This window comes from Cynocephalus volans, chromosome 2, assembly GCF_027409185.1.
Source record: "Cynocephalus volans isolate mCynVol1 chromosome 2, mCynVol1.pri, whole genome shotgun sequence".
In the NCBI taxonomy this organism is placed as follows: Eukaryota; Metazoa; Chordata; class Mammalia; order Dermoptera; family Cynocephalidae; genus Cynocephalus; species Cynocephalus volans.
Window position 1 is genome coordinate 131,032,550 of NC_084461.1, and position 25,849 is coordinate 131,058,398.

A 25,849-nucleotide genomic window follows, 5' to 3' on the forward strand; every position below is an offset into this window, starting at 1 on the left:
TCATTATTTGTAATTGAAACATCACAAATGATATAAATACTCAAATACAGAAAATTAGTTAATATCTTGTAATGCCACACAGTGGAGTAGTATGCAATTATAAAGCAAGAATGAAGAATATCTTGGTATATAAGTAAGGTTTTGGAGTACTAGAATATTCTATACCTCAGCTTGGGGAGGATTACTTATATAGGATTTTGCTTTGTAATAGATGATTTTTGGTGCAAGCACGGTTCTGTTTAGTGGTGAACTTTACTTGTTTAAACAAACATTGTAGGATTTCTAGTTCTAGTTCTGACATTTAAAGAGCTATAAAGTCTTTAATTCTCACAACAAAAAATCTGGGCAACTGATAATTCATGACTTTTGGGAACCCACCAGAGAAATGAGTTTGCAAGGAAAATGCCACCCCGTGGGGGCTGCATTCTTACACAGGACCCAGAACTTTCACGGGCTTTACCTCCAGGAATCCCACTAAGTTCTCATGGTGAAGATTAGAGAAACATCCATTCATGACTCTGGCAGGAGGTAGGCAAGGGAATAAGGGACAGAGGAGACACACTTGAGAAGAACAAAGCCCCAGACACAGGCCCACTGAATTTTTTTTAGAAAATTATAGAACCCTCACCCTACCCCAAACCGTTCCACCATAACAACAGGGCTTCAGTATAAAAACAGACAATTACAGCAGACAAAGCGAAAAGTCAAGAGGAATTTAAAAGACACTATAGGAATTTGAAGTCTCTTGAACCTGTGGCTATAGCAAACATTAATCTCCTAGCCAGATTAAAGTATATCCTCACACTAAAGATGTATCTACTTTAATTCCTATTACCCAGTGCATTATGTCTGCTGTTTTGGGGGCAGGGAGAATTACAGAGTAGAGAGGCATTAGTAAATGATATAATAGGAAACTCCAAACTCTTATCCCTCCACAGAAACTTGGAAAACTAGGCAGAAATGGTCAGAACTAAATTTGTCAGAATGCTGCTATGATATAATAAAAAATGTATATTGTTCTCTGCCCCCAGTTCTTGATACAGAACTCCTTAAACCCTTTTAAATAGGGGTTGTAGACACTAAGATTTTCAGTCTCTTGGAGTTGTGTGGATAATAGGAGCATCTTTTGTTCAAATGAAGCAACTTTTGGTGGGCTCCTGGATGGAGACTGATTACCAGAAAGACCCAGCCGTGATTAGAAGCTAGGAACTTTCAGCCCAATCTCCCCTTTCTCCAGAGAGGAGAGAGGAGCTGGAAATAAAGTTAGTAATTTATCATGCCTACATGATGAAGTCATAAAAATCCAAAAGTACAGGGTTCAGAGAGATTTTATGGTGATGAACACATCCATGTTCTGGGTGGGTGTTATACCCAAATTCCACAGGGACAAAATCCCCTGCACTTGACAGCCTTCTGGACTTTGTCTTATGTACCTCTTCATTTGGCTGTTCATCTAGATTTTTTTATTTCCTTTATAATAAGTCAGTAAACATGTAATCTCTCTCTATTTATTTAGATCTTCCTTGATTTCTTTCATAAGAGTTAAGTAGTTTCATTTATACAGATAATGTACATATTTGTTAGATTTATACCTACGAATTTTTCAGTGTTTTTTTTTTTAAAGACTTTAATTTTGGCAAAGACAAGATAGTGTGGCATTGGTAAAAGAACAGACAAAGAGCTTAATGGATTGGTTTTTTTCATAGATACAACGGGATTAATAGAGAGATTATAGCCTTTTCAACAACTTTTGCTGAAATAACGGGCTGTCATCGTTCAAGATAGATAACCTAGGCACAAAACTAATACCTTAAACAAAAATTAATGAAAAACTGGATCAGAGAACTAAATGTAAAATATAAACATATTTATAATATGACAAGTTTATAGATATAATACAAAAAGTTTTAGATATAGAACAGAAAGCACAATCCATGAAAAAAAACTGTTAAGTTAGACTTTATTCAAATTTAAAACTTAACACTTGGCAACTGATGGAGTTTGGATCTGTTGTCCCCTCCAAAACTCACGTGGAAATTTGATCTCCAATGTGGCAGTGTTGGAAACTGATTGAGTCATGGGGGCAGATCCCTCATGAATGGATTAATGCTCTCCCTGGGGAAGGGGGGATTAATGAGTGAGTTCTTGCTCTATTAGTTCCCATGAGAGCTCGTTGCTTAAAAAGACCCTGGCACCTTCTTCTCTTTCTTGCTTCCTCTTGCCATGTGATCTGCTTGTACCCACTGGCTCCCGGCCACTTTCCACCATGAGTAGAAGTCGCCTGAGGCCTGTGCCAGATGCAGCTGTCCCAGAATCATAAGCCAAATAAAACTCTCTTCTTTATAGATTACCCAGTCTCAGGTATTTCTGTTATAGCAACACAAAATGGACTAAAACATAAAATTGGTACCAAGGAGCAGCATGTTGCCATACAGATACCTGAAAATGTGGATGCATCTTTGGAGCTGGGTAATGGGCAAAGGTTGGAGGAGTTTGGAGGACTTAGAAGAAGAGAAAAAGATGAGGAAAAGTTTGGAATGCCTTAGAGACATGTAGTGGCAAGCAGAATGCTGATAGAAATGTGGACAGTAAAGGCCATGTGGATGATGAGGTCTCAGATAGGAAAGAGGAACTGATTGGGAATTGGACAAAAGATCACCCTTGCTACACCATAGCAAGGAATTTGGCTGCATTGTGTCCATGCCCTTGGACTTTGCGGAAGGTGGGGCTTAAGAGTTGTGAACCAGAGCATTTGGCAGAAGAAATTTCTAAGCAGCAAAGCATTCAGGACACTGCATGACTACTTCTAACAGCCTACTCTGAGTTATGACAGCAAAGGCATAATATAAAGCCAGAATTTAAAAGGGGAGCAGAGCATAAAGATTTGGAAAACTGTGCAACCTAGCCATGTGGTAAATAAGCTGAGAGCTGGAGAACAACGCAAGGATGAAGTAAATAAACTGGTTGCTAAAGACATTATCTTGGCAGTGAGGCAGCTAGATGCTAATAGCAGAGAGAATGAGAGGAAAGCCCTGAAGGCATTTCAGAAGTCTGGAAGGGTGCCCCACCCATCACAGACCCTCAGGCCTAGAAAGACCAAGTTATCCTGGAGGACAGACCTGGGGTGCAGTTGCCCTCGGGATCCTGCTCCCTGCATCCCAGCTGCTCTGGCTGAAGTGGCCCCAAGTGTGGTTCATGCAGCAGCCCTGGAGAGTAGAGGCCCAAAACCTTGGTGGTGTCCACATTGTGTTAAGTCTGCAGGCCGGCAGGATGTGAGAGCAGTGGAGGCATGGCAGCGTCCACCCAGATTCCAGAGGATGTATGGAAATGCCTGGGGGCACAGGAAGAGACCTGCCACAGGGGCAGAGCCACTGCAGAGGACATCTACTAGACCGATGCCAAGCAGGAAAGTGGGGTCAGAGCCCCCACAGAGAGCACTCACCAGGGAAATGTCTAATAGAGCCAAGGCAGCAGGGCTGCTGCCAGGACCTCAGAACTGCAGGGCCACTGGTAACGTGCAACACAGGCCTGGAAAAGCTGCAGGCACCAGCGCTGCCCACTGGCTGCACCTGGCAGAGCTGTGGGATCAAGGGTGCCCAAGGCTTTGGGGGCCCAGATGCCCAGTTGTGCCGAGGATGCAGGAGTTGGAGTCAAAGAAGATTATTTTGGAGCTTTAAGACACAATGTCTGTCCTACTGGGTTTCAGACTTGTTAGGGGCCTGTTTTTCCTTTCTTCTGGCCTATTCCTCCATTTTGGAATGGGAATGTGTACCCAATGTCTGTTCCACCATTGTATCTTGGCAGCAGATAAATTTGGTTTGGGTTTTTGCAGGTTCACAGCTGGAAGGACTTTTGCTTTTGATCTCAGGAGAGACTTTGGTCTTTTAAGTTGGTGCTGGAACAAGCTAAGACTTTTGGGACTGTTGGGATAGAATGATTGTATTTTGTATGTGAAAGTGACATGAGTTTTGGGGGGCCAGGGGTGGAATGATGGAGTTTGGATGTGTTGTCCCCTCCAAAACTCATGTGGAAATTTGATCTTCAATGTGGCAGTGTTGGAAACTGATTGAGTCATGGGGGCAGATCCCTCATGAATGGATTAATGCTCTCCCTGGGGAGGGGGGATTAATGAGTGAGTTCTCGCTCTATTAGTTCCCACTAGAGCTTGTTGCTTAAAAAGACCTTGGCACCTTCTTCTCTCTCTTGCTTCCTCTCGTCATGTGATCTGCTTGTACCTGCTGGCTGCCAGCCAGTTTCCATCATGAGTAGAAGCAGCCTGAGGCCCATGCCAGATACAGCTGCCCCAGAATCATAAGCCAAATAAACCTTTTCCTTTATAAATTACCCAGTCTCAGATATTTCTGTTATAGCAACACAAAACAGACTAAAACAGCAACAGGCACTGTAAAGAGAATGAAAAGATATGGCACAGCTTAGGAGAAAATATTTGAAAAACACTCATCTAATGAGTACTTTCATCCAAAACATACAAAAATTCTTAAAAACCAAAAATAAGAAAACAGGGAACCCAATTAAGATATGGGCAAAAAATCTGAACAGGTATATCACTAAAGAAAATATACAGGTGGCAAATAATTATAGAAAAAGATGTTCAATATCATTTGTCATTAGGAAAAGGCAAATATTAAAACTATAATTATATACCACTAAACAACTATCAGAATAGTGAAAACACAGGATAACACTCATCCATGGCTTTTGGAAAGGCACTGACAGATATATATGTGTATCCAATGGAACAGAATTGAGAACCTAGAAATATGCCCAACTGACATTGGTACAAAATCAATTAAATGAGGAAGCTTTTCAACAAATGGTGCTAAAAAATTGAACATGAATAGTCAAACAATGAACGTGAGAACTTACACCTCATTAAAAGATTAAATCAAAATAAAACATAACTTTAAATATAAAAAGTAAAACGGTAATACTTTTAAAAAGAACACAGAAGAAACTCTTTGTGACATATAGTTACACCAAGGTTTTTCAGACATAATTTAAAAAAACATAATTCATTATAGAAAACACTAATAAATTGAACTTCATGAAATTTAAAAACAGTATTTAGTAAAATACCCTTTTAAGAGAATGAAAGAAGAGCCTTTTTTGGAGAAAAGAGATATAAAGTAAATACCAACAAAAGACTCCTCAAGACATATAAAGCATTCTCTAAACTCAACAGTAAAAACGTAATCAGTTCAAATAAGATATATGAATGGCTAATAAGCATATAAAAAGATGCTCAGAATCAGAAGCCATAGAAAACTAAATTAAAATCCCAATGGTAGTGATATCTTAGAATTGAAAAAAAAGACATAAATAAATAAATACTGGCTATGACGCAGAGGGACTGTATCTCTCATAACAATAATGTTCAGAATACACAGACACTCTATCAGTCTGAGAGTTTTAAAAGGCTAAACATACAGTTACTCTACCACATATACCATTTCTCAAAATCTTACTTTATGATTGCTTTTATATGACATTCTATATTATATATACATTTTATATATACAGTCCATGTTCTGTATAAGTTTTTTAAGGCTGCTACAACAAATTACCACATGCTGTGTGTAGAGCTAGGGCTAGAGTCTGGAGCTCACAGACCCCTCAAGCTCATTCACAAACACTTGACATGCAGGTCTATGAGCTAGGTAACCAGCAAAAGGGTCCTTGGAACCTTGGTTGAAGAAAGAATAGTCTTTATTCGGTGCACACACATCTACGAGCTAGGCAGTACAAAGAAAAACTCAGAAACTCAACTGCTACTGGCAAAGTCCAAAGTAAAAACTGAAACTGAGCAGCTGCCGGCAGAGTAAACATGCTCTATTTTTAGACGTGAGCTCTCTGCTGGCCAGCCTGCTTCACAAACTGAAGAACACACAATAGCATCAAACTAAAAAGATACATTGGTGCATGTGCACTAACTCCATCCACACACAACTTGTTTACAAGAAATGTGCTGCTCACCTCCAATCAGACCCAAGTGGAGGGAGCCTGATTAAACTATTCTATTTTCCCCACACTGTGGCTTAAACAACAAAAATTTATTCTCTTACAGAATATGGTCTAGGGACATAAATCATATCAGTGGTTTCTTGAGGCTGGTGAGAGAGGAAAAAGTTGACTACAGAGCAGCACAAGAAAATATTGGGTGGTGACAGAAATAGTCTATATCTTGACAGTAATTGTGCTTACACAATTGTACAAGATTGTCCAAATTTAGAGAACTGTGCACCAATAAAATTTGAGTTTTACTGTGTTCAAATAATACTTTGATAAATCTGAAGATTTTTGTGTGTCTTTTTTGTTTTGTTTTGTTTTGTTAATCACTCACTTTTTAACTGGCACACTTTCTAGTCTCAGTTCTGGCACTTTTGTACTTTCATACTGTAAATTAAGCACATTTTGTGTTTTTGCTTATTTTAAGTTTAGAACAATAGGATTAATATTATCTAGGTCTGCTGGGTATCATTGAAAAACACAGTATGAATGTGATAACCAAGTGTCATGATACTTCTTCACAATTTAAAAGTGTTTCTAGGCATTTCTGATCTTTGAGTTAAAATTATATAACAAATATTTTTAAAGTGCAATGGTCTCAATTTCTTTTGGTCTTTTGATAACTAGTAATTTTCCCTTGGTGGCTTGATGACCCCTAATACTGTGTGCAAATTACGTATCAATTCAAATTAATAATGCTGATATACGATGTGCCCAGTTTTCCTGGGCTTAGGTTTCAGGACATGCCTCTGGCTTTCTAGCCACTCCCTAAAATCACAGGACCCCTCCTTTGAGCTCTCCCCTGGAGGAAAGTTACTGTTGCCAGTTAGACCCGTTCTTAGCACCAACACAGGGAAAATGAGACAATAGGGGGCTGGTTTATGCAATCCAGTGGCTGAGCATGCTCAATAGAGAGCACAGAACATTCTGGAGCATACAACTGGAAACTACTCCTTAATTGAATATTCACTAGATAGAAAAACTATAAAAGCTGAATCCCAGGTGAAGGTAGGGTTGTTGCTCACTTTCCTGGTGGTGACCTGCACTTTGCTGTCTGAGGTGTGTATAACTTACTTTGTATCTAACTTACTTTCTGTAAGCAGCTGCTCATTCTTTTGAGCCAGCCTGCTGTACTGAACTTTAAGTATGTTTTTCTGGCTTTTGTATTAGCCTTGATGCCTGTCCTGAACTTAACTTTTGTGTTAAACTTGGTGTGGGCCTTGCTCAGTCTCTGGAACATGCTGCACTCTCTCCATGGAACCTGTATTTCTTATCTATTTTATTAAAATCGTTCTCACTTTCTACTGTGACTCTGCCCTTGAATTCTTTCCTGTGGTGGAGTTAAGAACCTGGTAAGAGGACAGGGTGGGTTGAGGCTGACTATCAGGCCCCCGGACCCTACCTCCAACATCAGTGTCCCCTGTATTTGAAAGTTGTGCCTTGGCTTTTGCTGCTAAAGTCATTTCTGAAGTAATTTAACAAAATATAATCTTTAGTATACACTGGAAACATAGTAGATGCACTCACATGATTCTTTTGATAGAATGTTATTTCCTTAAAAGGAGGTAGGACTTGCTTACAAGTACAATGTCACGGTGTAGAACAAATAACATTCTGGTTGTGACATTTTAGATTTTTCTTGAACTGGACTAGTTGAGGTACCTTGCCCAGGGACATTCATATCGATAATTTCCTGAAGCGGCTTTTAAAGCACGGTATATGGTCTTTGTATAGGTATCCTGAAATTAACTAAAAGCAAGAGGAAGATTGGCAGTGAACAAAATAAAGGGCCAGGTGGAAGCTAGGTACAGGAAAAATGGGAAGATTCTTTCCTTGGTCTTGGCCACTAGATACTTATCTTAAGTCATCCTGTTCTCCTAGGAATGTGGGTTTCATAATCAAATGATACCTCATAATACTGACAATCTCTGTGAAACAATTTTTATCATGAAGATGAACAAAATGTTCATTTTCCAAACACCTTTAGCCCTTTTGCTGTGGATTGAATGTCATACCCCCCAAACTCATTGAGTCTTAAATTGTGTCCCCCAAAGTTACAGGTATTGGAAACTTGGTCTCCACTGTGATAATATTGAGAGAATGGGAAAGCCTATTGTGAGGATTGAAAAGTGGGGCTTTGGGGAGGTGATTGGATTGTAAAGACCATTTTCTGCAATGTGAGACCCTTGCAATGCTGTAAAGTCACCATCCTCACCAGATGTGTTCCCTGGACTTTGGACTTACCAACCTCAGAAACTGTAAGCAATAAATTTCATGTTCTTAAAAATTACCCAGTTCCAGGTATTTTGTTATAAGCAAAAGGAACAGACTAATACACCTTTATATAAATTCCTCCCCTTGAGACATTTAGCTAGCTATATTTTGGATACATAGTTCATTGCAAAATTGTAAGCTCTTTGGTGGTACCCAGAATTCTGCCATCTACAGTTAATTTATTAATACTTTTTGAATTAATAAAAAATATTAATTCAGACAATATTCTTAGCTATGTGCTAATCAAGTGACACTTATAATTTTGAATGATGAGGAGGCTTTTGTAATTATCTCCAAAACACAAAATTACTTGATAACATATGCCCTGTAGAGTTTGTGGTAATAGCTCTTATGCATGGGTGTCAGAAGATCTAAGCACCATTACGAAGTTTGTAAAGAAACAAGCAGGTTCAGAAGAGCCAAGATCTACATAGTAACTCAGAAAGCATTGTGGGATGATAGTTAATAATGGCTGAGTATGCAAACATCCAACCTGATTGAATGAACATCCAGAAAGCTTTCTGTTCTTCTCTAGATCTTAATGAAGCCAAGTCTGACTCACAATATCAATCTAGGAAATGGTGGGAAAATTTGGGTGTCTAATTATCACTGATTGGAAATGTTAAAGTGTTGTGGAAGGAGCCGCCAAAGGAAATGCAGTCACTCGGAGAAACGGAGAAGTCAGATGATTTATTATGCCAGCAGTCTCAGGGGAACTAAGTTCCAAAGCCTGAGCCCTGAATGCAGGGTGAACTTGAGTTTTATAGCTTTTCAAGTAAGCAGGCAGGCTTTCTTTTTATTGGCTCTCTGTCTGTATCTAGGCAGAGTCCCCTATATCAGGGGTCTTTAACAGGTGGTTAAATGCATCAGTGACTTTGGGTAGGGGGGCTTCACCAGGTAGGCAACTGGGTCATCGAGATGGGGAGATATGGTTAGAGGGCTTACTGTAAAAGCAAGTCAGTCCCTCACCAATGCAGGAGATTGCTGGCAGGCTGTAGTTTCAGCTAAGTCCCTCACTCACACAGGAAGACTAGGGCTGACAGGCTGACCGCAAAGTCACAGAGCTCAGAAGCTGCGTTTTAGCTTTCAGTGATGTTAACTTTTAACATAACTTTAAACATTTCTTACAAGCAAGCATATTCCTACTGGAAAACTAATATAGGGATTAAAATAAGGAAAGGACAAGGAATTTAGCCACATTAAAAGTAGGTAAAATTAAATTATATAGCAATAAAAACCTTGAGAGATCTTATTGCTTTTTGAGATTTATTATTTTCCTTACAATAGTAATACATCTTCCTTATTAAGATGAAAGATTCAGGAAGTTAGAAAAATAAACATATACAATTTCATCACAAAGAGGCAGTCACCTTTAATGTTTTGTGTATTTTATTTTATTAATTTTTGTTTTAATTTTCTTAATACCATACTGTATACATACAAATTTCATATACTGAATAAAGTACACTTTATTACAAAAAGAATAAATGCAACCTCTATAATAATTACAGTCAATAAAAAAGTAATAACAAGCATACTACATGGAGACACTAGTATACTCATACGTTGCTGGTGGTAATAAAAAAACATGCAACCGCTTTGGAAAACAGTGGCATTTTCTTACAAAGTTCAACACATAATCCAGCCATTCCATTCCTAGGAATTTATTCAGAAGAAATGAAAACATAAGCCCCATGAAAAGATACGTTCAATAATGCTCATAGCAGCATTAGTCATTACAGTCAAATAGAAACAACCCAAATACTCATCAAATGGTGAATAAATTTAAAAATGTAGTTTATCAATACAAAATGGAAACTACTCGTGATTTAAAAGTAATGAACTACTGACACAATCTACAACGTGCAGAACCACAAAGCACTATGCTAAGTGAAGGAAGCAGATCCAAAATCTATATATTATATTATTCTATTTATGTGAAATGTGCAGAAAAGACTAACAGGTAAGAATAGAATATAGATTAATAGTTGTCTGGCAAATGGAGTAGAGAAAGGGATAACCATCAACAGGCACAAGAAATGTTGGAGTGATGTCAATGTTTGATAATTGATTGTGGTAATTGTTGCATATTTCTGTATATTCATTAAAAAATCATTAAATGATATTCTATAAATGGTAAATTTCATATTTGTAAATACCACAATAAAGGTGTTTAACTTTAAAGAATAAAAATAGCTTTTTTAAAACTAAAATTACTTTCTCATTACTAAAAGGCACATTTTAAATATTGTTAAACTCTTTGTCCCACTTTCATGATGGCTAAATGGAGCCAACATATATTTCTATCAATATTCCTGTAAGAACTAAGTTTGGTAACATATAAAACTGCTGCTTTTGTGGAGAATAGTCACTCGATGAAGAAATTTTCCATTCTCTAATGGATAATAACTTTATCCAGTACATTGAAAGTTCCTAGAGGACAGAGACTACACCTACTTTTGCTTACAATATTATCTCTAGAATCTGACATAGTGCCTGACACATAGTAAGCCCTTATTTAATATGTGGGATATATATCTATATGAATAATATACATGCATATGAATATACCAGTGTTCACTGAAGCAATTTTTCATATAAGCCCACCATAAAGTAAAGGTCATGCAACTGGTGAATAATAATGTGGCCCTACAAATTAATGTGTTAATGGATATATTTCTTAAAAATTTATACTGGAGACGTTACATGAATATATAGCCACCATATTGTTCACTCTTTAGATGTGAAAATATTGAAAAGGACATGCTCTATCAAAGAGAGGTCATTTACAATTTTTCAGTTACAAAAGTAAAAGAAAAAAAATGAAAAAGAGTGAAGAGAGATTACAGAATTTATGGGACACCATCAAGCAAATGAATATATGCATTCTGATATGACCAGAAAAAGTAGAAACAAAAAATACAACAGTGTATTTAAAGAAATCATGATCCCAAACTTTCCAAATCTGGGGAAAGAAAGAGGTACCCAGATGCAAGACACCCAAAAAATCCTAAATAGGTAGCACATTAAAGGTCCACACTGAGATGCACTTTAATTATATTGACACAAATTAACCACAAAAATTATTTTGAAAGCAGCAAGAGAAAAGCAACTAATTACATATAAAAATAAAACCTTGTAAAACTATCACCATATTTCTCAGCAGAAACCTTGAGGCAAGGTAGAGGGTGATAATATTTTAAATTACTAAAAGAAAAAAAAGTACAAATCAGGATGCTACACTCAGCAAAGGTATTATTTAAAGGTGAAGAAGAGAGTCTTTCACAGAAGGAAAAAATCTGAGAAATACTTTACAGGAAATACTTAAGGAAACTTTTGAATTGAAATAAAGACACTAAACAGAAGTGTAAAGGCACATGGAAGCACAAACCTCAGACAAGTACAGATAATGTAACACTGTAATGGTGGCATATAAACTAATTTTAACTCTGATATAAAAATTAAAAGTTAAAAACTTGGTAATCAATACACATATGAAAAGAAGCAAATCTTGACTACAAGAACATGAAGTGTCCTAGTAGGGGTGGGGGAAGGGAGTAAAAGTGTAGTGTCTTTGTACATGATTAAAATTAAGTTATCAACCTGAAATAGATGGTTATAACTAAAAGACAACTATGCAAACTTCAAGGTGACCATAAGGAAAAAATCTGTAATAGATACACAAAAGATAAATGAGAGAATAATAAAACCAGATCACTATAAAAAATAATCAAATAAAAAAAGAGATCGAGAAGAAAGAAACAAAAAAAACTGCAAATCACACAAAAACAATAAACAAAATAGCAATAATAAGTCCTCACTTATTCACAATAACTTTAAATGTTAAATGGGCTAAATCCCACAAGCAAAAGGCATACGATGACTGTATGGACTTAAAAAAAAGTCAAGCGATATGCTGTCTACAAGAGAATCACTTTCAGTTTTAGGATTCACATAGGCTAAATGTAAAGGATTGCAAAAAAAAAAAAAAAATTATATACAAATGATAACCAAAACAAAGCAGGAGTGCTATATTTATATGTGACAAAATAGACATTAAGACAAAAACTCTGTGGAGAAAAACAAGGTTGCTATATAACAATTAAAAAGTTAATTTGATAGAAAGATATAACAATATTAAGTATATATATAACAAAGATAAAAGTACCTAAATATGTAAAGTAAATACTGACAGATTTGAATATTTGAAGGGAGAAATTGATGGCCATACAGTAATAAAAAAACACTTTAATACTCCACTTTCGATAATGATTAGAAAAGCTAGAAAGAAAATCAGTTGGAAACAGCAGACTTGAACAATACAATAGACCAAATCATCCTAAATGACTGCTATAGTGTGAACATTTGCTAAACAATTGTGTCCCCAAAATGAATATGTTGAAACCTAATCTCCAATGCAATAAGATTTAGAGGTGGGTTCTTTATGACACAATTAGGTCATAAGGGTACAGCCCTCATGAATGGGATTAGTACCCTTATAAAAGAGGCCTGAAGGAGCTGGTTCCCTCTGCCATGTGAGGATGCAGCAAGAACATATTATCTATGAAGCAGGCAGTGAGTCCTCACCAGACAATGAATCTGCTGGAGCCTTGATCTTGGATTTCCCAGACTCTAGAACTGAGAGCAATACATTTCTGCTATCTACAAGTTACCCAGACTGACATATTTTAGTATAGCAGTTCAACCATACGGAGACACTAACATATGAAGACCTTTTCATCCAACAGAAGAATACACATTCTTCTCGACCAAACGTGGAACATTTTCCAGGATAGATCACGTTAGGTCACAAAACAAGTCTTAAAAAATTTAAGAAGACTGAAATCATTCCAAGTTCTTTTTTGACATCTATGAAATGAACATAGAAATCAATGACAGTAAGAAAATGGGAAAATTCACAAGGAAACTACTAACACACACTTGAAAAGTTATTGAGTCAAAGAGGAAATCAAAAGGGAATTTTAAAACTACCTCTCTAAAATTTGCCTTATTTCACCCAATGTTATGTTTATGAAATTCATTTTATTTATTTTTGAATTTTTTAGTTTGAATTGTTAAGCAGCTTTATGTAATATACTCTTTTACGTTACATTATGCTTTTATTACTTTTATCAATAAATAATTGATTTGATTTGCAAAATAAATAAATAAAAACTACTTCAAGACAAACAAAAATGAAAACATACAATCAAAACTAATTGGATGCAGCAAAAGCAGTACTAACAGGGATGTTTTATATCTACTTAAAGAAGAAAGATCTCAAATGAAACACCTAAGTTTACACCTTAAAAAACTAGAAAAGGAAGAGACTAAGCCCATGTTACCAGAAAAAGGATAAAATAAAGATTAGAGGAGAAAAAAGTCATATAGAAAAATAACAGGAAAAAAAATGAGTTCAGTCTTTGAAAAGATAAACAAAATTGACAAATCACTAGTTTAAACTTCAAAAAGAGAGAGTGAAGACTCAAAATCAGAAATAAGATGACATTACAATAAGTGCCTTAGAAATAAAAATCAAACAGACTATTTTGAACAATTATATGACAACAAATTGGATAATGAACAAGAAATTAATAAACTTCTAGAAATATCCAATGCACCAAAACTAAATCAAGAAGAAATGGAAAACCTGAACAGACTAATAACAAATAAGGAGATTGAGTCAACAATCAAAATACTTCCAACAAAGAAATCCCTAGGACCAAATGGCTTCATGTATGAAGTCTTCCAAACATTCAAAGAAGAATTAAAGCCAAACCTTCTTAATACATTCAAAAAGTTGAAGAGAGAACACTTCAAAACTTATTTTATCAGAGCAGCATCACCCTGATACCAAAGCTAGACAAACACACTACAAAAAAGCAAATTACAGGCCAATTTTACTGAGGAACATATTTACTGATGTAAAAATCCTCAACAAAATATCAGTCAATTGAATTCAGCAGCACATTAAAAGGATCTACACCTAACCAAGTGGGATTTATCCCTGAGATGCAAGGATGGATCAACATGCATAAATCAATAAATGTATATCACATAAACAAAATAAAAAATATTTCAATAGATGCAGAAAAAGCATTTGACAAAATTCAATATCAATTCAAGATAAAATTGTCAACGTAATAGGAATAAATAAGTGTATCCCAACAAAATAAAGGCCATATATAAAAATCCAATAATTAACATTATAATCAGTGGGGAAAACTGAAAGCTTTTTCTCTAAGATCCGGTACAAGCCAAAGAGAGCCACTCTTGCCACTTCCATTCCACACAGTATTGTAAATCCTAAGCAGAGGAATTAGGCAACAGCAAGATAAAAATGCATCCAAATCAGAACGAAAGAAGTAAACTTGTCTCTGTTTACAGATGACATGATTATATATGTAGAAAACCCTAAAGATTCCACAAAAAAGTGTTCAAAATAATAAACAAACTCAGTAAATTTGCAGAATGCAAAATCAACATACAAAAATCAGTAATGTTTCTTTCTGAACTAGATATTTATCACTGTAAAACTTGCCTCTCACAATAACAAAAACAACAATAATAAACTTAGAAATAAATCAAAGAGGTGAATATTTATACACTAAAAATTATAAAGCATCGGTGAATAACAGTAAAAAAAAACAAATTAAAAAACACAGATAAATGAAAAGATATCACATGTTCATGTGTTGCAAGAATTAACATTTTTTAAATGTCCATAATACCCAAAGTGATCTACAGATTTAATGCAATCCCTATTAAAAATTCAAGAACATTTTCCACAGAAATAGAAAAAACAACCCTTAAATTTGTATAGAATCATGAGACCCTAAATCGCCAAAGCAATCTTGACCAAAAAGAACACAACTAGAGGTATCACACAGCTAATTTCAAAATACAAAGCTATAGTAATCAACACAGCATAGTGCTGGCATAAAAGCAGGCATACAGACCAGTGGAATAGAACACAGTGCTTAGAAATAAACCTACACATTTACAGTCAATTGATCTTCAGCAAAGATGCCAAGAACACACAATGGGGAAAATACAGTTTCTTTAATAAATGATATTGGGAGAATCAGATTTTCACATACAGAAGAAAAAAATTAGACCTTAATTGCACACCATATACAAAACTCAACTAAAAATAGGTTAAAAACTGAAATGTAAGACCTGAAATATAAAACATAGGAGAGAAGAAAACATAGAAGTTCCATGACACTGATCTGGACAATGATTTTTTAGATATACCCCAAAACAACAGGCAACAAAAGCAAAAATAGACAAACACAAATACATCAAACTAAATAGTTTCTGCACAGCAAAGGAAATGAAGAACAGAGTGAAGAGACAACCTATGGAATGAGAGAAAGTGTTTGCAAACTATGTTTCTGATAAGGGGTTAATATCCAAAATATATAAAGACCTTAAACAATTCAACAGCAAGATCAAAAAATAATAAAAAAAAAAGTGATTGAAAATGAACAAAGGAACTGATTAGGCCTTTCTCCAAAGAAGACATAAAAATAGCCAACAGTTGTATGAAAAAATTCTCAATATCACTAATTGTTAGGGAAAAGCAAAATAAAACCCAATAAGAAATTATCTCACAGCTGTGGGAATGTCTATTATCAAAAAGACAAAAAACAAATATATATTACGATGGGGAGAAAAGAGAAATTTGTACACTATGGGGAGGAATGTAATTAGTATAGTCATTATGGAAAACAGGATGGATGTTCCTTAAAAAATAAAAACTGAACTACAATATAATCCAGCAAGCCCACTTCTGGGCACATATCCAAAGGAAAGGGCATCAGTACGTCAGAGAGAAATCTACACTCCTGTGTTCATTGCAGCATTATACATAAAAAACATATGGAATAAACTCATGTTTATTGATTGCTGAATGGATAAAGAAAAGTTGGTACATATGCAATGGAATACTATTAAAAAAGAAGGAAATTCTGTCATTGTGATAACATGGATGAACCTGGAGGACATTATGCTAAGTGAAGTAAGCCATGCCCGCAAAGTCAAATACTGCATGTTCTCACTTCATGTGGATTCTAAAAAGTCAAACACACAGAAGCAGAGAATAGAATGGTGGTTACCAGGGGCTGTGGAGATGAGGTGGGAAAATGGGGAGATGTGGCTTAAGGCTACAAAGTTTCATTTGACCAAATGAATAAGTTCTGGAGATCTATTTTCGAGCACAGCAATTACAGTTTATCATAATGTATTGTATACTTGAAAATTGCTAAGAGAGTAGATCTTCAATGCCCTCACCATCAAAAAATTAGTATGTGAGGTGATACGTTAATTCCCTTGATTTTATCATTTCACAATGTATGTATATATCAAAACATTACATTTTACACAATAAATATATACAATTTTTATTTGTCAAAATACATAAATAAATAAAACATTTTTACTGGGTAAATAAACAAATAAATGTATACATATATGCTCAATTTATTTTTGGCAAGTGTTTCAATATCATTTAATGGCAAAAGAATAGTCGTTTCCACAAATGGTGCTGGGACAACTGAAAAGCCAAATGCAAAAGAGGAAATTTGTGTCTATTCTTCACATCCATGTACAAAAATTAACTCAAAATGGATCAAAGATCTACATGAAAAAACTAATGCTACAGAACTTAAAAGGAAGCATAGGTGTAAATCTTCGGGAACATGGATTTAGCAGTGATTTCTTATATATAACACCAAAAGCACAAGCGACACAGAAAAATCAGTGTTAGAATTCATCAAAATTTTAAAATTTTGTTTCTCAAAAGACATAATCGAGAAAGTGAAAAGACAATCCAATATGTGAGAAAATAGTTGTGAATTATACATTTGATAAAGGCCTAGTATTCAGATTATATCAGAACACTCAAAACTCAAAAAGAAAAATACAAACAACCCAATTTAAAAATAGTCAAAGCATAAGAATAGACATTTCTCTAAAGACATATACAAATGGCCAATAAGAATGTGAAAAGATGCTCAACACTGTTAATCATAAGAAAAATATATATCAAACCACAAGGAGATACCACTCCACACCCACTAAGATGGTTGTAATTTTTTAAAAACAAGATCTTTTGAGAATCTGGAGAAATCAGAACCCTCTTACAATCCCAGGAGGAAAGTAAAATGCTACAACATTTGAATAGTTTGGCATTTCCTCAAAACGTTACAATAGAGTTATCATATGACTCAGCAATTCTGCACCTAGGTCTATACCCAAGATAAACGAAACGTGACAAAGGACTCCATACTACTTGCATATGTTTCCATTCCCATGAAAGACATACACATACTGTGTGGCCCATTTATATAAAATGTCCAGAACAAGAAAACCCAGAGAGACAAGAAGTAGGTTTTTGGTTGCCAAAATTGGATAGAGTGGGGAATAGGAAATTGCATGGAGTTCTTTGGAGTGGGAGAGGAGATGGAAATGTTCTGTAATTAGATAGTGGTGACAGTCGCACAGTATTGTGAATATACTAAGAGCTATATCATTACATGCTTTAAAATAGTGAATTTTAAGTTTTGAGAATTTTATCTCAATTAAAACACACTATATTTTCCTTGCCAAATGTCAGTTTTTGAATATTGGTAATTTTCTTTCTCACTTTTATTATCACTAAGACATGAAGCTGAAGAGTATCTAATACAATTTTCTTTTTTTTTTTTTTTTCCGGTGCTTAACCAGGACTGGGATCAGAACGCTAGAGCTAACCACCAGCTTTCTAAAAAGATTCTTACAAGAACCAAGTTATGTAACTTGTGAGCAGTGTTAAAAAGATTCTTATAAGATTCTAATTCATGAGGGCAGAGCTGACTCACAGAGCTTATGTGGAAAATCACCATGTATTGAGGTAGAGTTGGCATTTTTTAATGGGTACTAACTTGTACCAGTACACTGAATGTTCCTAGAGGACAGTGATGATATCTCCTTTCAATTAACAGATGTTTCCTAGCATAATAAATCAGACCTGATGCATAGTAGGGTTTTTCTTTAAAATAATATGTTGAATAAAAGTAAAATAAAATAAAATAAAATACATGTGTGAATTCATTAGCAGTCACTGAAAAATGTTTTTTATACATGATCTATATAATTAAAAAATATAAAACTGTCTACATACTTTATGAAATGTGGCTATAAAATGTACATTTTAAGTGATATTTTCATTAGGAATTAGTACTAAAGATGTAAATAAGTAGCTTCCACATAGATCATTCTTTTAGATATGAACATTTTTACTGAAAAAGAGAGCAGGACTGATATGGAATATGTGGCAGATTGATAGTTATCTTCCAGTAGTCAATTTGCATTTCTGTCATTATAAACAAGCTTAAATGAAGATGTGACCACCCAAATAAGTACTTCTTATTGGTTGAGAGATGGAGAGAAATGGAGAAACTTGGGACTTGGACCACAAATGGATGTGCTGAGTCAGTGAAGACCAGCAGATTTGCCTGATCTTCCAGATCACACCTTCTCTCTCAACTGATTTGTGAGCGAGAAAGAAAACATAATTTATTTCTTTCAAGCCTCAGAAATCTTACAGTGTCTTTGAATAGACTTTGTAATACATTTAAATATAGACATGTCTTATGTCTTAAAATTTATGTCCAGATTGCCTGACATCTGTGATCATAAGATCCTGAGATTAACCTGGTTTACTTGTTATAATTTGAGTTTCCAGAAATCTTTTCCATATGTTCTGATTCTTTAGGATAAATAGGAGCCCAGGTATCTGTACTTTCAATAAACACCCAAGTAATATATTATTTGGTCATCTTTGAAAATGTTTCTTTAATTATAGTTACCAAAGGTATTCATGTATCTTAACCTACTACTCAACCAAAGAAAGAAAGGACATTTTAATAAAGATAACATAATTCAACATTTTATTGAGTGAAATATTTATGCTTGTAAATTGCATTAGGTTTTATATTATCAAATAAACAATTAATATAATAGTTTCCAAACTGTCAGTGAATAAACAGACACAAAGAATGAAAGTCCTTTAATCACAGATTGTTAGTGTTGGAAAGTCTTCAACATCCTATATTCCATTTTATGTACCATAGAAGGCTCCACCTACCCATCTACAAATTTAAGGCCCTGACCGAGAAGACTCTAGTTTGTTGTACAATTCACAGCAAAACAGGATTACAATAAAAGCCATAGGAATGTGTAGCTCAGGCAAAAAGTCGGCATTTACCATAATGAGCAAATTCAATTGTTTCATTACTTAGTCTGTAATAAAGAAAAACACAGAAAGAAAAAGAAATTACTAAAAGAACATGTCTAATTCCCTGTCTACTGTTTAAAATGCTTTTCAGTGAGGAGGGTTTGAACATGGGACAGCTTGAACAGTCTTCTACAAGCAGCTGGGCCCCACTTGCTGCCTAGCCATGCACAAGTTCTCTTCCCCATTTGGGGCTACTTGATTTTTTTTCTACATGCCCAGTCCTGACTCAGTCTCAGTCCTGCCCAGAACTGAGACAGGAGAGGATTAAAGATTGTCTCAGTGGTTTTCTTGAAGCACAAGCCAACCTGGGGATAAAATGTGTAAAGATTTTATGAGAAGAAACACCTGTAAGAGAAAACATGGAGAGAGGTAGGAAGACTGTAAACTTCAGAATGAAAGAGACAAGAAAGGAGATTGGGTGGAAGTGTCCTAGACTGCCCTGTACTCTAGGAAAAGTTCTGAAGCTGTCCTGGAATTCAGGAGACAAAGTGGATCATCAGAGTCATCCTTGCCTAGCATTAATGGGCTCATTGTGATGGATCTCAGAGTTCTGTAATTAGTTAGGTTTCTTGCTCATTTATGCTCCCTGTAGCTTGGAGCTATATCATGAAGATTACCATTCAGTATCTGGGCTTCAGAATTACATTATATTAGTCACTAGTCTACCATTAACAATCCATAATAATTAAATTAAGTTAAATTAATTGATTTATTAATTTGAATAGTATGTAGTAGAGTTATACGGAGAGGCCAATACAAAACTACTTTTAGAAATGAGAACTTCAGGGAAAGGTACGAGTGTGCTCCTGTCTCTATAAGAGACAGTAGAATTATTTCCTGTGTATGTTATGCTTAGGTCATCAGAAACATGGGTTTTCTTATCATTTTGTGATGTTTTCTTCATTACTTTAGAAAAGCCAATATTTAATCTTGTGTACTTACAACTTTTTACTGCAGAAAACGCATCTATTGCTGTAAGTCTGGCCATTGGTTCCACAGACTGGATCCATTTCTCTGGTACAAGAATTTATTTTACATGAATACACCTTACAGTCTGGCTGTTAAACATAAAGTAACAACATAGAATTTTTCAGATAATAAACCTTTTGAATAAAATGTTCTTTATTCTTCATGAAAAATGCCATACATCAAAATGGAATGAATATATTCTATATTGAGGTTTAAAAATAAACATTAATGGATCCACAACTCACTTAAACATAAATTTTTTTTTTTTTTTTGTGACTGGTAAGGGGATTGTAACCCTTGGCTTGGTGTCGCCCGCACCGCGCTCAGCCAATGAGCGCACCGGCCATCCTTATATAGGATCCGAACCCGCGGCCTCAGCACTCCCAGTGCCGCTGCACTCCCAGTGCCTCACTCTCCCGAGTGAGCCACAGGGCCAGCCCAACATAAAATACTTTTAATAAATTTTTACAAACCCAATTACTTTTAAAAGCCATACAAATGACTGAATGTATTTTTACAATTTAGACACCTGCCCCCATTTCTCATTCCCAATACAAATCTCCCCCAAGATTTCATACCACAAGAAATTGTAAAACTAATTTTTTTATTTATCATTTTTTGTCTTTCTCAATAATTTCACTATATATATATGTATTTGTATATGCGAATGGTTGCATATATGTGTATAATCATATGCCCCTATAGATAATCTGTTTTAGTGTTGGCCGTGTTGGAAATTGACATAAACAAACAATACTGTGTGTATTCCTACATGATCTGCTTTTTAAATTTGTGACCTTTATCTATAGTAGATATCTTTATTTGAAGTATAGCTCAACTTTTCACTTCTATGTAATATTCCACTATGTGAATAATATTTAAATTTATTGTTTTATCCATTCTTAAGAGTATAACTAGTTTGGTTTTTTTAAATCCTCTTTCTTTGCTAGGGTGAATAATTCTGCTTTAAACTCCTTTTAACACATATTAGTTACTTGTTTACAACAAGGCTATGCCCATTAATGGAATTTTTGAATAATTTTTACCTTATCTATGATACCAAATGGTTTTATACTCATATAGTTGGCAAGATTCTATTTCTTGACCCTAATATAATAATAATTCAGGCTTTTTTGGTTGTTTTTGTTTTGTTTTTGTTTTTACTTTTTGAAAGATCATTCTCTTACACATTTTGTTTGGTGAAATTCACTGTTGAAATTTACAATATATGAAAGTTGAGACTTTACCTTTTTCAACTTCCAAATTAATCAGTATTAACTTACCGGATCGCGAAATTTTTGTGAAGATGAAAAAGCAGTTTCTGCAACCAACACACAAATGAAAGATTGAAAAGAAGATAAGGGGGGCAGGGAAGCATAGTCTCTGTTGGAAGAGCCCTCATTTGTTAGTAGCAGAAATCTATGCAAATTACTTACTCATGACCATGCAAGTAATAAAGTGAGCTTTTTGTTTCAGTACCAAAACTATAGATTCATAATATGTATTCAAATTGGGAAATAGTCTATAATTCTCAGACTAATATCACTTGTGAAAATAATTTTAGGTATTGTTTAATAATCCCCAAAGCCCTCCTTTGAAGATACCATAGCGTCTTTTTAAAAAAATTTACTTACAGATGAAACTGCCTAGCCAGAGAAGATAGTGCCTTGCAAAAAGTCACTTAATATGTCTTGCATAAAGTAACTGAATATAAAGAAATTAATTAGTACTTAATTAGTACTCAGCTCTATTATTAGGGATCTGTTCAACATCTCACGGTTATTTTATTCTGAAATTAATGAGCCACCTTGAGCTTTCAGAAAGATAACTTTTCCCCCAAAGGATCACTGAGTCCTCTCCTTACACAAGGCCTTTACTTTAGTGGAATCATCTGGCAGACTACAAATCCGATTGTCAAGGAATACCAGTTCTAGAAGACATCATTGCTATGCATTTAACAAGCATGGAACCTGACTTCCAAAAAGGAAAAAAAAAAAAAAAAAGGTAAATATCTTTAGTCATAGATGAACAAAAATCTAAGGTCTACCACCCCTTCTTACTCACTTCTCTAAAGTCGAAAATGAGAAACTGCAACCCACTGATGCAATTTTAAAAGGCATTTGTAATACCGTTTCATTTTACCACTTTAAGGATTACAAACCCAACAAAACCAGCCTCTCCATTTCTAGATTACAGCAGTTGTTTTCTGCATTTTTTAAAGATATGTGAAAAACTTAACTCAGTTAAAAAATTTACTCACCAGAATAAAGAGGAAATGCCGAGACAATGATGAAAATAACTTGAATCCTTGATGACAAGGGCATTTTATCACGTATCAAGTCTGTGGAAGAAACTTTTAAAAATATTTGTGACAATGATGCAAGCCACATTAAATAAACAAAAAGAATCCAGGGCCCAATTTTAGAAAGTTTTTTATTTCTTAAGAAACTGCTCTGACCTTTTAGATTTCTACGCAGAGAGGACTATTCCCTTTCACCTTCCCCCAAACCTGTGATTCAATGAGACATAAAATGTCATCACGGCAGATGTAAGAGAAAGCCCAGGAATATAACTGTTAGCAAAATAGAAGAAGTTGATTCTGCTCCCAATTTTTCAGTCATCACAGGTGGAAAGTGGCTGCATTTTTTTTAAGTGCACATTTGAATATCAGGTATTTTCCTCAGAAAATAAGAACAATTATTTCTGAAAGGATGGAATCTGGAACAGTCTTCAGTGCAGTGCTACACGCCAGGGCTATCTCCTCAGATTTCCCCCATCTACCTCACACAGAGAAATAATGGGGATTGAGGCCAACAGCTCTGGAAACTGGAGATTTTGCTCAGCTTCCCTCCTCAAGCAACGCCTTCAAGCTAACTCTCTTTTATTGATCCGTGAATGAAGAGTTTGACTGGGGTAAGACAGATGGCCCAGGGCAGAGAAGACACAGAGGTATTCTGTGTTCTCCCTGGAGGCTATACAGCAGGTCATGAGGAGTGCCTCACAAATACCTCTCAATAGATTTTATCTCAGCAGGAAGTTTGAAGATAATTTGATCTGATGAACCAAGAAGTACGAGGAGGAAAAAAGGTAATAAGTAGTTATAGATCCTAAGACAGAGAATTTGGGTGGGTATATACTTTCATGAGTTTTTCCTCTAGGAAACTACCAAGTTTTCTAGATGAAAATTGTAGAAAAACCCTCTAAAGCTTCCAGCAGTAAGAGGTAAATGTGACCTTTTTGAAATACACCCAAACCTTTCTGTTTTCATTAAAGAAATCTGTTCTCAAGGAAAACCACTTTAAAAGAACTCAAATAACATCAGTTTTACCTGAGACTAAACAGGGAGAGAGAAATATACTAATTCAGCCATTTCTAAACTTTCTTTTTTACCTAAAAGGTGGGAAAGATAAAAAGAACTTGTGAAGGTACAGGCCATGGCACAGGATATAAAAGACCTAAGAATTAGTCAAATAAATACAGAAAAATTCCCCACCCTCCACTTTTTTTGATCGAATCACCATGACTACTTTATATTAACAAGGGATTAGAAGAACCACAAGGCTTGGACTCTGTTTGAGAAAGAATTTCTAGGAAAACCAAGACAAAAGTGGAAGGGAAAAAAGGAAACCAGAGGAGATTTTAGCCTCTGATACTAACAGCTATGGTAGATTGAAAATACATCATAACTCCTAACCAGATAAACATAAACCTCACACCAAAGGCCTATTTACCTCAGTTCATTTTTCCAGTGCACCATCTGGCTTTAAATAAATCAATCCCTCTCTATATATAAACTAAAGGTTAACACTGCTATATGCCATCTGGCATAAATAAATAAATAAACAAACAAACAAACAAACAAATAAATAAATAAATAAAGGTTAACATTGCTATATGCCATCTGGCATGCATAAATAAATACATACATACATACATACATACATACATACATACATACATACTAAAGGTTAACATTGCTATATGAAGAGACAAACCATGCATCAAACCAGATTCAGGTATGACAAACGCTATCAATGCACTAACTATATTAGAGATTCTGGAATGTTCAGAAAGTGAATTTAAAATAACTATATTTAGGATAAGTGGTGTCAGCAAGCAAGATAGCAGACTAAAAGGTACCAGCCATTGTTCTCCTTACATAAAAAGGTAATTTAACAACTACCCATGGATAAAAATGACTCTGAGAAGGCTCTGGAGTAAAATGTTTGCAAGTCAGTGAAGCAGAAAACCTGAGAATGGCTGCATAGAAAATAGAAAGAAGCATTATACCCCGTATCCTAGGTTAGCACAGTTTGGGGTCAAGATGGATAATCTCACCATAAATTGTCCCTTTAAGGGGACAAGAAGAGAAGGTAAAACCCAGCAGTTTTTGCCATGAAGGACCCCAACATCTCTTGACATTTCTGCATATACTAAACAGCCTTTGCTGCCAAGGATATCCAGTCTTTGGCAACACTGACCCCAGTTGATAGAACTTCCTGGAGTTCACAGTGCTGTACCCTTTCAGAGGCAAATTTGTTGCTGCAGTGCCCCTTAATTGGTGCCACTCTGGTGTCTATACCCAAAGTCCACAGCCATTGCTGAACCCCATCCCCAAACCAGAGAGGCCACAATCCATTCCCACCCCCCAGGCTTGGTGCCACCTCACAGGTGCCAGGGTCATGTATTCAATACCGCCATGCTGTACCCCCAGAACTAGCAGCAGCATGCACACCCCTGTACCTGGAATCATGTGTACCTATGGAATCTGCATCCTACATTTTCTTGGACCTGGAGCTGAACCTGATGTCACCTTGCACTTAATAACCCAGCCACTTTGCACCCACTCTCATGTGAAAGTCTTTCTCCACTGCAGCTAGTACTTAAGCTCTGGAAGAACTGATTTATTTTTCAAATGAACAGATATCAATGCAGTTCTACAAGGAACATGAGAATCAAGAAACCATAATAACATCAATGAAACACAATAAATTTCCAGTAACTAACCCCAAAGAAATGGAGATCTATAAATTCCCTGAGGAAAAACTAAAAATAATTTTTCAAAGATGTTCATTGAGCTTCAAAAGAGACAAAAAGATGACTCAACAAAATTACAAAAGCATTACATGATCAAAAGAAGTTCAGCAAAGAGATAAAATTGTAAAAAATAAAAACACAAACACAAATTTGGGAACTCAGGAATATAGTAAATAAAATAAAAAATGCAATAGTATTTCCAACAGCATATTTGATCAAGCATAAGAAAGAATCATCAAATTCAAAGACATTTGAAATTAT